The sequence below is a fragment of the Mus pahari genome, unplaced genomic scaffold, assembly GCF_900095145.1.
Source record: "Mus pahari unplaced genomic scaffold, PAHARI_EIJ_v1.1 scaffold_6398_1, whole genome shotgun sequence".
In the NCBI taxonomy this organism is placed as follows: domain Eukaryota; kingdom Metazoa; phylum Chordata; class Mammalia; order Rodentia; family Muridae; genus Mus; species Mus pahari.
In genome coordinates, this window is record NW_018392458.1 from 29,631 (window position 1) to 37,187 (window position 7,557).

Here is a 7,557-nt window from a genome sequence, read left to right on the forward strand (position 1 = left end):
AAGAAGAAGAAGAAGAAGAAGAAGAAGAAGAAGAAGAAGAAGAAGAAGAAGAAGAAGAAGAAGAAGAAGAAGAAGAAGAGGAAAAGAAAGAAAAGGTGAGTAGTAACTTTCATACAGGGAGCATTCCTCTTGATCACAGAAAAAAGACTTCCTCTGTAGTGGTGTGGAGGGAGTGTAGAGTGTAGAGTGGTGTAGAGTGTTTCATAGAGGGAGCATTCTCACCATTTGTGAGAAAAAGCCTTCCTCCATAATTGGGTTAGTAAAAATTCATAGAGGGAGCATTCTCACCACTCATGAGAAAAAGCCTTCCTCCATAGTGAAGTGGATTTGTCTCCATCCCATATATGAAAATGGGCCAAGGGTTGTCTAAAGAAGTGGTCCTCATCAGAGACCTGAAGGCTTCTCTCAGGGAAAGAAGAGTGAGTGTAAAGAAAAATAACTTGATATTTTTTTTATTTTTATAGATTAGGCACAAGAAATATGGGTTAAGAAAATTTTTCACAGCCAAGAGCTGCTCCAGGTGGGAGGAATAGGGTTTAAAATAATATAAAATAAATAAAAAGAGTAAAAAACAAAATAACAGGTGTTAGAAAAAATTTTAGCTCAAGCACATTTATGTTGTTCTTAATTTCCAGAAGCAGGAATGGTAAATATATAAATGAAAGAATTTGACAAGTTGAGGAGTAATTAGGAAAGTTAGAAAAGCAGGGCAATGAGAAACAACTATCAGAACCTACCACTGTGCCTCCTCTCCCTTCTCTGGCAGAATTCCCAGAAAAAAAGAGATAAAGAATTAGACTTTAAACACGAGAGAGAAAAAGAGAGAGAGAATAAGTTTCAGAAAAGCAGTTATCCCCTGGTCAGGACCTTTTAGCAAAAGAGAGGAAAAATAAAAATAAGCTATTTCAGAGCTCTCCTAGGGACAGGAGGAAATCGGGAGATGTCCTGCTTCCTCTCTGGCTCCTATGGAGATACTCTTAGTTTTGGTTAGAATATCTGAGTCCTTTTGAGACATCAAGTTCTATTCCCTCTCTGTCTGTTGTCTGTCCTTGGTGCACCAATTTGTCCATATGTCTGTCAATTTATGTTTTTTGTTGTTGTTGTTGTTGTTTGAAAGATTGTTGTTCTGTGTTTCATGTTAAAAAAAAATGGTTAAAACTTTATCTGTTGGCTGTCCATCCTTTGATTTAGTTTAACGTGTTTAAAAGGCAGTCTCAGTTTGTACAGCAGAAGCTGATAAGTTACACTGCACTGTGGCAGGGTGTCAAGTACAGCTGAAAAAGCCCTGCTAGAGGCTGATTATCTACACAAGCANCNCTTCTCTCTTGGTCTCCTAGCACAAACAGCCAGCGCCAAGAGCCTTCCCACTGGGGCTTTTGGCTCTCCCCCACCTCATACATATTTTCTAATTTTAGGGCATGCCTCTGCCACCTTAAAGGGACTTATAGTCCACCCCTCTCTAGTAGACAATGATTATACCAGAGAAATTAAGATTCTGGTCAGTGCACCTCAGGGCCCGATATCAATCTTGCAAGGGCAACACCTGGCACAGGCTCTGCCTCTACCTCTAGATACCTCCCACCAAGTGAAAGGTACACAGCATGGCTCTTCTCAACCAGGCTCCTCAGACCTATATTGGGTCCAGGCAATCACTAAGGATTGCCCTATGCTCAGCCTTAAAATAAATGGCAAGAGCTTTGAACACATTTTTAGATTCAGGCACTGACTCTACTGTAATCTCACAGAGTGCCCGGCCTTCTGCTTGGCCTCTACAAGCCACTCTGACCCATCTGCAAGGAATTGGACAATCAAAAAATACCCTCCAGAGCTCACAGTTGCTGACTTGGGAAGATAGTGAGGGAAATTCAGGCTCCATTCAGCCTTTCGTTGTTCCTAGCCTGCCTGTTAATCTTTGGGGAAGAGACATTCTCTCTCAAATGGAAGTTTTTATGTGTAGTCCCCATGAAGTTGTTACTCAACAAATGCTCTCCCAGGGCTATCTCCCTGGACAGGGATTAGGCAAAAATGGGCAGGGGAGGCCTATGCCAATAGCTGCCTCTCCCAAAATGGATTGTACAGGCTCAGGTTATAATTCCCATTTTTCATGAGGACCGTTGCTCCCCCTGCATGCCAGGCAGATAAGATTACATGGAAGGATGATGCTCCTGTCTGGATTGACCAGTGGTCCCTCACTGCTAAAAAATTGTGTGTAGCCATAGAGTTAGTGCAGGAACAGTTGGCAGCAGGACATATAGAAGCCTCTACCTTGCCTTGGAACACCCCAATATTTGTTATCCAAAAACAAAATGGCAAATGGTGATTACTGCAAAATCTCAGAGCAGTTAATGAGACCATGGTTCCCATGGGAGTCTTACAACCTGGTATTTCCTCTCCAGTGGCTATTCCCAGTGGATATGCCAAATTAGTCATTGACTTAAAAGATTGCTTCTTTTCTATTCCCCTCCACCCTGAAGATTGTAAACGTTTTTCATTTAGCCTTCCAGTCGTTAACTGTGTAGGGCCTTCTCCTCGCTTTCAGTGGAGAGTTCTCCCTCAAGGCATGGTTAATAGTCCCACGTGTTGCCAAAAGTATTTGGCTCAGGTTGTTGATCCCTTCAGGAGATCCTACCCTGNTTATTACATAATTCATTACATGGATGATATCCTTGTTTCTGGGCCTGATAAAAATCAGCTATATTGTGTTGGTCTAAAACTTATTAATGCTCTCCAGATCCAGGGACTTCAAGTCTCTCCTGAGAAAATTTAGATTCACCCTCCTCACATGTTTTTGGGCTTTGAATTGTTTCCTAATAGTATTCTCTCACAAAAGGGTCATTTAAGGAGAGATTCATTACAGACTCAATGATTTTCAATGCATGTTAGGAGATAAAAATTGGCTCTGCCCCTATTTGAAGCTTACAACAGGAGAATTAAAGCCTTTGTTTGATGNTTTGCATGGAGACTCAGATCCATCCTCCCCACGCACGCTGACTCAGGAAGCACAAGTATCTCTGGCCAAGGTCAAACAGGCTATTAATGTTCAAAGTATTGGGTACTTCTCTCCAGATCTACCACTCCAGTTTCTTGTTTTCCCTACACTCTTTTCTCCCAAAGGCCTTTTATGGCAACTTAAACCTCTGTTTTGGGTACATTGGCCAGCTTCTCCTTCTAAAGTATTGCCCATATATTCTCAGCTGGTTGCACATATTCTGCACCTTGGCAGGGAAGCTGCTCTTAGGCTTTTTGGTAAAGATCCTGANATTATTGTTCTCCCCTATGATGCAACCCAGGTAGTGGCTTTTGCCTTGTCTACCACTCCTCTTGCAGCTGCTCAACAGGCTCACAACCTACATCACCTTAATGCTCATACCCTGAGACTTAAATATTCCATCACCCGCGAAAAGGCATGACAAATTGTCTGGCAGTGCAAGGGCAATGGCACCCCTCCTCATCATGGGACCTTATCAGAGTCAAAAGCAAAGGGGGCAAAGATGATGGCAAAAAACGGCCTTAATTCCCCCACTGGGAAAAACTTTTCCTCCTCTATTCCGGATACCTTGGGCTGGTGTGATCCCTTTGTGATCGAGTTCACAGAGGCTGGAAGAAAATATGATTGGATTAACAAACAAACTCCCTCCTGGGGTTTGCAGGATCTGTATAAGGATCATAAAAGTTTTGGGTTGATATTCAAAATACACTTAATTAAGACTATCCCCAACCTTAGTTGCCATAGGACCAAATCCCATACTCCAACCTGTGACCCCTAATATACCCATTGTTCATAAGGTAGCTGTTCCTCTTCGGAGTGGCACTCCTGCCCCCGTTGCTCTCTTTCAGCCTACTTTGCCTGCTGGACCTCTCACTTCAGCAGAACTGCTTTAAGACATAATAAATGCTTCAGTTGCTGCCATATATGCAGCCAATAATACCCAATTTGAGGAATGTTGGGTGTGTTTTCCCCTCAACTTCCTTTCTATGAAGGAGTAGCAGTGTTTGGATCAGTTATTGCAACCAATGATGTCCATGAGCTTGGTTAGCATCCTGAGGCTAACACAGGACTCACACTGAGCCAGGGTTCAGGTGTGGGCTCATGCCTTTTGGGGCCTTCCATGCTCCCCCCACAGGCCTTCCTAGAGGTTTACAATGAGACTATTATGGTAGAAGACACTTTTCAATATCTTGGAGCACCCAATGGTACTTATTTGGCATGTTCTACTGGGCTTACTACTTATGTGATCACCTAGACATGTTTAGCTAACAGAGATTACTATGTCCTGGTTCAACTTTTCCCAAAGTTGATGATACATCCTGCAGAAGATTTACTCCAGTTCTGGGATAAAGGCACCAACCTGCCCTGCTCTAAGAGAGAGCCAATTACTGCAGTAACCTTAGTAGTGATCCTTGGTGTGAGTGCTGTAGGCGCAGGAACAGGAATTGCCTCCCTAATCTCCTCCCAACCACGGTCTGAGCAGCTAGCCCAACTTAACCACACAGTGGACAGAGACATCCGAGAGATACAAAGAGGCCTAAAAAATTTAAAAGATTCCTTAGTTTCTCTGTCTGAAGTAGTTTTACAGAATAGAAGAGGTCTTGGTTTGGTATTCCTGCAGGAAGGAGGATTCTATGCAGCCCTCAAGGAAGAATGTTGCTTTTACACTGATAAGACTGTCCTTGTTTAGGATAGTATAGACAAGGTCAGAACTAGCTTAAAGGAAAGAATGCGTAATAGAGAGATGCAAGAATCCTGGTATCAAAATTGGTTTTCTACCTCTCCTTGGCTTTCCACTTTGCTTCCCACCATTCTGGGACCTTTCTTGGGCATTCTGCTGCTTTTGTCATTTGGCCCCTGGGCTTTTAACAGATTAAGCAGTTTCATTAAATCTCAGATTGATGCTGCCTTAAAGCCGATTGCAGTCCACTACCATCGTCTGGACACTTGAGACTCCACCGAAGACCTCTCCTCCACCGATGCAGAGAGAGCAGCTGGTGGCCTTCAGTTCTCCACCCTCGCTGCAGACGTAGAGTGCTCTTGGTTCCATAGACTGTGGAGATGCCATTATTAGAAGGGTGACTCCCTGGCTCCTAATAGTTGCTGAGGGCCATAAACTGTGAAGTGGACTGATGACGGGAATATTGAGGTGCTGTGAGTCAGGTGCACACCCCTTTGGCTACAAGGGTGACTCAAAGATGGGAATATTGCAAATCCACTGCAGATCGCTTAGCGTAAGTCAGAGCCCTTGCCCACCTAGGACCTAGAATGGCCTAGTTACTGTGTGCTGAACATGGATGCAAGCCTCATGGCCTAAGACGAGGTGCTTCACTGACCCTCTTTTCATAGCCACCCTCCCCAATATTTAATAAATTGAAAAGGGGGAGATTTTGGAGACTAGGTTGAGAAAACCCAGGCATTTTTACAGTATGCAGCTGAGAGCCATACAGTTATTTGTTAAGAGCCAGTCACCACTCCCCCCTCAAGGCTGTTTCATGGGAATCAGCAAGATTCTGGCCCTAAACAAACATCAAGGACTGTTAAGGGGGTTTTCCAGCTTTCAAGAGCTGCCCCAAATTGCAGCCTTGGGCTGTAAGGAAGATCCAGGACTCTGAGATTAGTTACCCAGTGTTCCAGAGCAGTGACACCAAGACTCTGAGAAAATCACAAGAAGTTTCAAGTCTGCAGTCAGCATCCCCTCATTTGTCCTTCACTCTGTTTCTTTTGATTGTTTCTCAACCCCTCCCCATTCCCCCTCACAGTGTTTATAATCAAGTGTTCAAGCCAGCAATAAACAAAGCCTTGACAACTCTTTGCTTGGCTTTCCTCTTCTTTCCCTCCCATTTCACTTCAGGTTCGTTATCCCCCTCGACCCATGGAATAACTTGTCCCACAGGCCAGGAAAATGCCTGATTATTTTCACTGTCTCTACTAGAAGTGAATTTGAATGTTACTGAATAGGTAACATTCTTACTGAATTCCAAGCTCACCAAGGGCTTAAAGGATTTTCTAGAAATCATTGGATCACTGGTAGAGGGTTAGCTATGTCAAAAAATCAGCCTTTAAAGGCACTTATTTTTATATTTTGGGTGGATAAACGAAGCATCAGACCAGGACAAGGTGTTCCACATGAGAGAGGTTTATTATGTGGGGATGGGGGGAGTGGTGAAGCAGGTAGAAAGGTAGACAAGAGGAGAGAGGAAAAAGAGGGGGTAGAGAAGAAAGAGGAAGAGGAGAAGAGAAGAAGAGGGTGAGGTGGCTTCCTATTTTATAAAGAAAATGACATCACACCAGTGAGGGCGGGAACTGAGTCAAGTGGATTGTGGGATTGAAGGTCATTGTCCTGGCAATGCAGGTCAAGGGTCACATGGTTCCTGGTGCTAACATTCCTCCCTTCTTGTTATTATAAAAGAAGGGGAGAAAAATAGAGGGGAAAACAATGGTGAAGAGGGAATAGGGGCGTCGTGTCTCTTAAGCTACTTCCTGCTGTTTAGGGGCATCGTCAATTTTCAGGGTATATCTGGTCTTCACCATCAGAGTTTGTATGGCAATTGTCTGAATCAGCTTCTTCTATGGACAGTGTTTTCTTTGTGGGAAGTGGCTGGTAATCCTGTAACAGGAGCTGAATAACAGCTTGGTTAGAAATTTTTGTACTTCTCACTGAAGTAATGTAGAGACAAGATTAATAAGACAAGGGGTGAATAATAATGCCAAGAAGATGACCAAGAAAGGTGTTATGGGCGGAAGGATCCACTTCCATATGGGGTTTTCAAAGGTACCAGAACCAGATGTCTCACAGTTGCTGAAGTCTCTTATGTNTGCCTGTAGCTCCTGGAGTTTATTTTTTACTATCCCGGATTGGTTGACATAGAAGTAGCACTCTTCTTGTAGGAATAGGCAAAGGNCACCTTCTTTAGCTGTCAGGCGGTCTAGTCCTCGCCAGTTTTGAAGCACCACGGTTGCCAAAGAATTAATCTGCTTTTGGGTAGTAAGCATAGTTTACACCAAAGAGAGGGAAAGAGGTGTGGTACGGGGTCATAGCAGCATTGGAGTTAGGGCAGCCAATGAAGGGTGAGGTAAGTTTACCTGGTATCATCACTGGAGAAGATGTAACTGACACTTGCAAAGTAGTTCCAAGAGGTACACATAGTCAGCAATCTTTAAAGAGCCCAGGTCTGGTAACATTAAGGAGCTGGTAGGCTGAAGTCAAGGTCTGAAGCAACAGGCGGAATGACAAGTTAGTATTATTCATTAGGGGTGAAGTCAGGGAAGTAAGAACCTTGGAGGAATGCTTGATTATCTCTCCTACCTTTTCTATGTCTAGAGGTGGAGCAATTGAGACATACTTTCTCTGAATATGGATGGTACTTACTGGGGAACTAGACCGAGTTTTGTAGTAGATCTTACCAGTAACTCCTATTTCCCACCTGGGGTCCCATGGGTCACGGATGTAGAAGAAGAGTGTCTTACAGAATCGATAGAAGAAGGGATTAATCCATGTCCATAGCATGTGTATCTTACAAGACCAGTATGGGCAGCCCCCATACTCATCTGGTCATTTTCTGCAA